Genomic DNA, 9,146 nt, shown 5'->3' with positions numbered 1-9,146 from the left:
TTTTGAGGGAAGGGGCTGAGAACCATGCGAGGCTCTAAAGGTGACACACACCCCCCCCCCCAAATGCAATGCAAGCGCGAGATAAACAAGTAAACATACATCCAATCAACCAATCATACATGCGTGAGTGAGGGAGTAATTCAATACGCGCGAAATGCAAAAAAATCCTAAAAAGGAAAAATGCAATCCTAAAACACCCAAATGTGATATATGAAAAGGGTTAAAAGAAGAAAAATGTTGATTAAATCAAATTTGCTTGGACTCTCGAATGTCCCCAGTGGAGTCGCCAACTGTCGCGCCCCATTTTTTGATAAATAAATAAAATGGTTTAAAAAAATGTATTTTTTATTGGAATTTGTGATTGAAAAATGAATTGTGATTTAAAAGAAAAATGGGTCTAAATGGGGGTTTGAGAATGCGACGATTTGACCCAAAATTATAGTTTAAAAAGGGTTTTTGAAATAAAAAACGGAGTCGCCACTTGGTAATGAGTTAAGGTGTACCAAGTCACCTAAAAATGAATTTTTTAAAGAAAAAATGGGAAAGAGTAATAAAAAACCCCTTTTAAACGACTCCTAGTCCACGTAAACCAACGAAAAGGGTTCGGGAGTCACATTTGACGAAGGGGAAGGCAAAGATAAAAATCCAAGGCACCCCTTCGACCTAGCCAAGGCTAGTTGCGTGATTTAATCAAAGTTTTTCTTATTTTAACCAAAGAATTTATTACATTTGGATGCACTACATGAATGCAAAAGAAAGGAAAAATGCAAACCTAAATTCTAAAATGTCTCTTGTAAGGTTTTTGGTCCCAACCACATGAATTGTGGCGGCCAATAAAGGAAAACCTTATAGAGGTCGATTAATGCAAATGATAGCTAAAGTGCAAGTGTGTAAGTGTATAAAAAGGTGCACGTGTGAAATTGTATGAAAAAATCCAAGTGTTTGTGTGCAAGTGTATGAAATATAGTGATAAGTGCATATAGGTGTAATTAAGTGCACTTTTGTGAAGTAGAAATCAAAATGAACAATAAGGAAAGGAAAAGTGATGAGGAAATGTGAATTAAAAAAAATGAGTAAGTGATAAATGAGAATGAATGAACCTAAAGGAATGCATCAGGTCGGGTATGGGAATGACTCCTAACTTTTTCGACTTCGATTTTCTCTTTGATTAGAAGGCAAAACTAGCGTGCTAAGGCTATCGAGTAGCCACACTCGCTCGTTTCCCTTATCGGAAGGGGACACTCAAGCAAAATGAACCCTATAGCTAGTATGGGATGCAAAACCTAAAATGAGAGGAAAAGGGGTTTGAGGATAATGCCAAATGATAAAACTAAGGAAAATGCGTGATATGTGGTGAACAAGCAAATGATGTACTATCGAGGGAAAATCCCTAAGGGTCTAGCGTTGGACTAGCCCATTCTATGAATTCCGACTAGCGTTGGACTAGTGGAAACGATAAAAGAAGCCACAACTAGCGTTGGACTAGTGTGGTGACGTACATTCATCCATTCCATTCATCCACACTATGGAAAGCAAGTAGACATACTAAATACTCATAAACACGTAGCACGTAACATTTAGCATGCTCGACTAGATGCAAGGACCTAATAAAGCGATTAAACACTTAACACGTAGGCATGCAACCAACTAATGAACCTATTACATTCACTAACTAAAACAAAAAGGGGAAGGGGAAAATGGACCAAATTGCTCGCCACAGCCCTATCTATTACAAGCCAAGAGGTGTACACATACCCCATTTAAAAGAATAATTTAATAAAAGCAAGAATGAATGAAATAATGGAACTAAAGAATGGTAATGAGAGCAAATTAGGCATGCGATTCACACTTAGCACATTGGATCACATAGGAGAGACAAAAGGGATAAAAGAAATTATACCTCCCTTGAAATGAAGCTCTAATGGAGTGAAATCAACTTATTTACCCTCCAAAATAATAAAAGCATCAAGGCATCACTTTAATCAAGAAAATAATCACAAAAGATAAAAATGAATCATGAAATTAAATGAATTAAATCATATAAACAATCTACATGCAAGAAATTAAAACAATGAAGGACTTGATTGCAATAATTAACAAAGTTTGGAGGTCAACATTAAAGAAAAATAAAGTTCAGGGACCTATGTGCAATTACATTAGGGACCCAATTGAAAGAAATTAAAATGTCCAGGGCCACAGTATAGTTAAGGAGAAATCCAGGGACTGATTTGCCAATTCAGTTACCAGAATCTTAGAGAACAGGCCATTGGGCCATTTTATTTATTTGCTTGGGCCAAAACCTTCCAAGCCCAACCGAAAATCCAAGGTAAGAGAAGTAGGCCAGTCTGCTATTTTGGCCCAAAGATTAACCAACAAAACCGGTGGGCTTCTACCCCTTGGCCCAAACCAAAAAAAACAAACAAAATAAACTTAAAACAACTTTCTTTAGCCCAAACACTTATTTCATTTCATTAAACCCAACAAGATAAACAAATCAACACAATTATTAAGCCACAATTATGACCCACAAATCAAGAATTAATCTATCCAAAAAATCACATAAAATGTGCAATCAGAGGATTAAACTTAAAAGGGTAAAATTAGTTCAATTTTCCCAGATTTTGGGCCTCGGTGAACAAGGGGGACTTGAGGGATAAAAATGCAACAAAAGCAGGGACCTAATCGAAGGACTTATTCAAGTGTTGGAGGCAAATTATGAAGCTCAGAAAATCCAGGGCCAAATCACAAAACAAAAAGAAAATGGAGGGACTGAAATTTCAATTTTGGATAAATGATCATCTTCTCCAAACGGGTTCTACATCAGACGGCCATTTCCGTCCTTCTTTGCAATCAAAACCATACCAGAAATCAAATTCAACTCTAGCCATTCCAATAGACAACGAGACCCACAAACAAAAATTCCTTCTCCTAACATTAACTTGAATTCATACAAAAGGGGAAAATTCAAAACGGCAAAACAGAAAAAGATGTCACACCAAGTTCCCGCAGGATCAACACTATTCTTTCTACCATGAAAAAAAAAAATCAGTTTTTTATGTTTTGACAAAACATTGAACCTGCTGTCTATTGGTTCTCCTTACACTCAAAAATGCAGACAAATCGTTTTTCAATTAGAATTTTTACTCAGGCATTTCATCGAACAGATTAGGGGTATTAAAAACTTCATCAGATTTTTGTTCAAATTAAAGTCATTCAGCCCCAAATTTGTTCGGAAAACAGAGGGTTCGTTTGGATTCCTTGTTTTTGCACCTATTTTTGAAAAACTGTTTTTCACATTCCAAATGCTACAGTAAATGTGTATTTCAAAAACAATTCCAAAAACACCCATATCCAAACATTATATCAAAAACAACTCCAAATATGCAAATTTAATATGTATATTTCAATTTATATTAATATAATATAAATTGAAATATGTAAATTGAATATGTAAATTGAAATATACAAATTGAAAATTATATATTTATATGTTATATATTATATATTATATAAATATTTACATACATTAATATTATACATAATATAATATAATATACATAATATGTAATATTGTATACATAAATGTATAAATATTTATACATAATATATTATGTACATTATATTATAATATATACATTATTAATGTACTTTAATTATTATGTACATTATTGTGTATAATAATGTATAATAAAGTTAAGTATAATATATAATATACATAATATGTAATAATGTAATAATGTATATTATGTATATTATATTATATATATACAATATTATGTATATTATACAAATTGCAAAATTTTATATTATATATTTATATATTATATAAATATTTATATAATGAAATATACAATAAATATTACAAATTGAAATATTATATAAACACCATATTTATTAATATTCAAATATTTATAATTAATATTAATGTATATTATATATATTAAATATTTATAAATAATATATTTATTTATTTATTTATTCATATTATATATAATTTATTTATTTAATATATATTTTTATATATTTATAATATATTTATACAAAAAAATATATATTATAAAATTATATATAATGTAATATAATATATATTATATAGATTATACATTTATGTAAATGTACATTTATACATAATATATATTTATGTATATTTATAATTTACATTTATATTATGTATTATATATAATATAATACATTGATACATTTATATTAATATACATAATATTAATTTTACATTTATACATAATATTAATACATTTATATATTTATATTAATTATATTAATACATTTATACATAATATTAATATATATTTATGATATATTAATTTATACATTTATATAATATTCATTTATAATTTATATATTTATAATAATATACACTTATACATTTCTAAATATATTTATATTATGTATTACATATAATATAATACATTTATATATTTTTATATAAATATATAAATATATTTATTTATAAATATTTATAAATGTATTATAAATGCATAAATATATATTTATATAAAATATATAATTTATAATTTATAATTTTTACATTTATATAATATTCATTTATAATTTATACATTTATAATAATATACATTTATAAATATATTTATATTATGTATTATGTATAATATAATACATTTATAATATATTGATATATTTTTATATAAATATATAAATATATTTATTTATAAATATTTATAAATGTATTATAAATGCATAAATATATATAAATTATAAATTATAAAATACTCAAAAATATGTTTTAAAAATACCTCTAAAAATAATCCAAAAAACATCTACAGTAAAAGTTTTTCATATAGTTTTTGAAAAACAACCCCAAAAACAACTAATCCAAACGGACTTGTATTTCAAAAACGAAATGCTACAGTGTTGTTTTTGAAAAATAACCCCAAAAACAGCTAATCCAAACGGACCCAGAGATTTTTGTTCCAAACAATCACAGAAAGCATGTGTGTACCAAAATTCATGAGCAATTAGCATAAAAGTTGAAATAGCAATTTCACAGGAAACCCACTTGAAGGAAGCTGAAATACAGACGAAAGAGTTACCTCACAATGGCCATCTCACAGTGGCGGATTCGCAGGCGGCAGCGGTAGAATCCGACGAGGTGGTGGCGGCTATGAGCGGTGATGGTTCCGGCTTCCCGAATTCACCCTTCACTTTGCCGAGGTTTCTTCCTCTGTTTCCGTTTTTGTTCAGACAAGACCCCTTCCCACTGGCTTTTCTTCCTGATTTCTGCTCACCGAAGCTCCTTCAATTTTCCTTCTCTTGCTTTCCAACTGCCCCCTTCAATAAGGAGAGATTGTGCTGCATCCGCGCCACAGTGGTGAGCGGTCTCTAGGCCGTGGAGTGCCAGGCGGTGAGGATTCTGGGCTTGGGCTTATTTAAGAATACAGACTATTTTGAGAAAATTTGGATGGATTGAGTCGAGGAAGATTGGGAATTTTTCCATTTGGGATTTAGGGTTTGGAATTTTCTTTCTCTCCCCGTTGGTCTTCTCCCTCTGCTCTCAGACCGCCGCCCGGTTCCTCCCTGCTTCTTCCTTTTCCTTTTTCCTTTTGCAGACCCAGCTCCCCCAGCTTCCTCCCAATTTTCCTACTCTCTCCGTTTTTGTCGATGCCTCTCTCCCCAAAACTCCCTGTTGCGGCTCTCTTTCTTTTTTTCTATTTTTTCTTTTTTTCTTCCCCCAAAACCCAGCCGCCTGCTCTGCCCCCTTTTTTTCTGCTGTTTTTCCTTTACCAAAACCTCCGCTGACATCCCCCCTCCTAAGCTAAACAAGTGTCCCTCTAAATGTTGTGTTGTCAAATTCCAGAAGGGACACTTGTCCCACATGCAAGTTTCCACTTGTCAATTTTCCCCTTTTCTTCTTTTTTTTTCTTTTCTTCTTTTCCCCTTTTTATTATTTTTTATATTTTTTATTTTTTTATTATTTTTTCTCAAAATAACTTAATAAAAATAACTAAAGTGCCCAAAGATTGAATTTAAAGAAATAAACATATTTTTGTGAACAAATTTTCCTTTTTCTTTTTCTAAAAACTCTATGCTAATCTTAAACTTAAAAGCTAAAACTAAAAACTAAAACTAAAAGTAAATAAGAATAAAAAGCAAATGAAATAGGTCAACTAAAAGGGCGAAAATGAATAAAACTAAAATATCATAACAACTAATAGTGCAAAACACACAATAACGAACTAAAATGCAAGCAATCTAAAAATGAAAATCATGAAATAGATGATACATACAAATTATTCAAAATTTGGTGTCTACACATGCGGATGCATATTTAAGATTTTGAACTACTATTATTCTATTTGAATTACGTTTCTATTTTGACTTGGCTAATTCATGCATTTATGTTTACATATTTTGTTAAATGTTTACTGAAATCATTGGTAAGACTTTGATGCCTTGTTAGACCGTTGGTAAGTCCAGGATAGGATGTTCCCGGTATAGCGCTCAGTTGTTCCTGATTAGGTAAAACTTTAATTAAAATATAAAACATGGCTGCATTTCTTAGACAATTAAAAATAGGATCTAATTCAAAACAAGATAATATAGTACAAAGTCATGAATATCATATGCCTGTTAATAATTCAGATTGGACAATTCCAGAAGACAAAATAGAACATATTTATAGAATAGGCCCGTTAGATTTCAAAACAGCCCTATCAGTTAAAACACATGAAGAAACAATATCTATTCAAGAAGAATATCAATCTATTCCATTATTAAATCATAGTACAATTCAAAAATATTTAAGTAAAGGATATCGATATATTCATATAAGTTTAATACAAATTGCTGTAAAACCTTTATTCCATCTAGGAGTTGATGCTCCAATATATTTGGCATTAAGATACACTAGACTTAAAAAATATAAAACTTCTTTACTTTCTATGATGCAAACAAATGTTTGTAATGGACCTATATATTTTAACTGTGCTCCAAACTTTTCAATAGATTTAACAGACCCACATATTTTAAACTCAGTCATATTAGATATTCATCTACAGGGAAATGAATTTGAAAAACATACAAAAAATTTTGCAGTAATATATAGAATATATTATCGACCATTATCATCACATTTAAATCCTAAGTTTATTATGACTCCAACTCTTAAAGAAGAAACAACCCTATTACAAGTAGATGCAGACCGACCTACAACTTATACTCCAAAAAGATTAAAATGGAATGAAATAACTATACCTAGTGAATTTGAAATACAAAATCCACAAATTGCCAGAAACATAGAACAAACTGAAGTAGAAGAAATAGTAGAAAAACCTGATGGTAAAAATTTAATAAGATTTTCATCATTAAGAGAAAGACCTAATTCCACTTATTCTTGGTTACCACCGAGACATTCTAATTATGAATCAACTGAAATTAATTTTCCTTTAGAAAGTACTTCAACTTTTAAATATAAAACTCCTGTTCCAGAAGTTATAAATCAAAATCAATCAGAATACTCCCCAACTCATTCACAAATGAAAGGAGAAATAAATGTTATAAACAGACCATATAAAACAAATCATAAATATTTACAAAAAGATTTTGATGATGAAGAAAATACTGAAAAAAGAATTTGGTTTTTTCAATTAGAATCAGAATATAAAGAAAAATTAATATTAGAATGGAAAGATGAATTAGAAAAAAGAAAATTTGATTTTCCTTTACTTGGCTATCATTTTATATTACAAAAATAGGAATAAATGATGTCTATAATACACCACAAATAAATGTTCAAACTAATTTATATAAAAAATGGAAATTAAAAGATAATCAATTATTAACTTCAATACATTCCCCATTACAAGAAGTAAAATTTCTTCAAAATTCTTCATGGATCTTGATGGATCGAAGAACAATTAGAAGACGTTAAAATACAAAAAAGAATATTAGAATTAGAAGAATTATTACAAAAAAAAATTTGCGCAGATATTCCTAATGCTTTTTGGGATAGAAAACAACATATGGTAGAATTACCCTATGAAACAGGGTTTAATGAAAAAAATATTCCAACTAAAGCTAGACCAATACAAATGAATTTTGATTTATTAGAATTTTGTAAAAAAGAAATAAAAGCATTACTAGATAAGAAATTAATAACTCCTTCAAAATCACCGTGGAGTTGTGCTGCATTTTATGTCATGAATCAAGCTGAAAAAGAAAGAGGATTTCCAAGATTAGTAATAAATTATAAACTATTAAATAAAGTATTACAATGGATTAGGTATCCAATTCCTAATAAAAAAGATTTGCTTAATAGATTATTTAAGGCAAAGATATTTTCAAAGTTTGATTTAAAATCAGGTTATTGGCAAATATTAATAACACCAAAAGATAGATATAAAACAGCATTCACAACACCTTTTGGACATTATGAATGGAACGTAATGCCATTTGGATTAAAAAATGCGCCATCAGAATTTCAAAATATAATGAATGATATTTTTAACCCTTATAGTACATTTAGTATAGTTTATATTGATGATGTATTAATATTTTCTGAATCAATAGAACAACATTTTAAACATTTGAATATATTTTTGAAAATAGTTAAGAAAAATGGATTGGTAGTCTCAGCCTCAAAAATGAAGGTATTTCAAACAAAAATAAGATTTTTAGGACATGACATATACCAAGGAACAATAAAACCAATCAATAGAGCCTTAGAATTTACTACTAAATTTCCAGATGAAATAAAAGATAAAAATCAATTACAAAGATTTTTAGAATGCTTAAATTACATAGCAGATTTCTTTCCCAACTTAAGACAAGAATGTTCAATACTATTTAATAGACTAAAGAAAAATCCAAAACCATGGACTCAAAAAATAAGATATTTAAAAGAAAAATTAAATCATTACCATGTTTATGTCTACCACATCCTAAAGCATTCATGATAGTAGAAACAGATGCATCAGAATTAGGATACGGAGGAATATTAAAACAAAGAATAAATGATTCAAAAGAAGAATTAGTTAGATTTCATTCAGGAATTTGGTCTGATCCTCAAAAGAATTATTCAACAATTAAAAAGGAAATTTTATCTATAGTTTTATGTATATCAAAAATTCAAGATGATTTATATAATAAGAAATTCTTAATGAGAATAGATT

Source organism: Coffea arabica, chromosome 1c (assembly GCF_036785885.1).
Source record: "Coffea arabica cultivar ET-39 chromosome 1c, Coffea Arabica ET-39 HiFi, whole genome shotgun sequence".
Lineage (NCBI taxonomy): Eukaryota > Viridiplantae > Streptophyta > Magnoliopsida > Gentianales > Rubiaceae > Coffea > Coffea arabica.
This window is presented reverse-complemented; position numbering follows the sequence as displayed.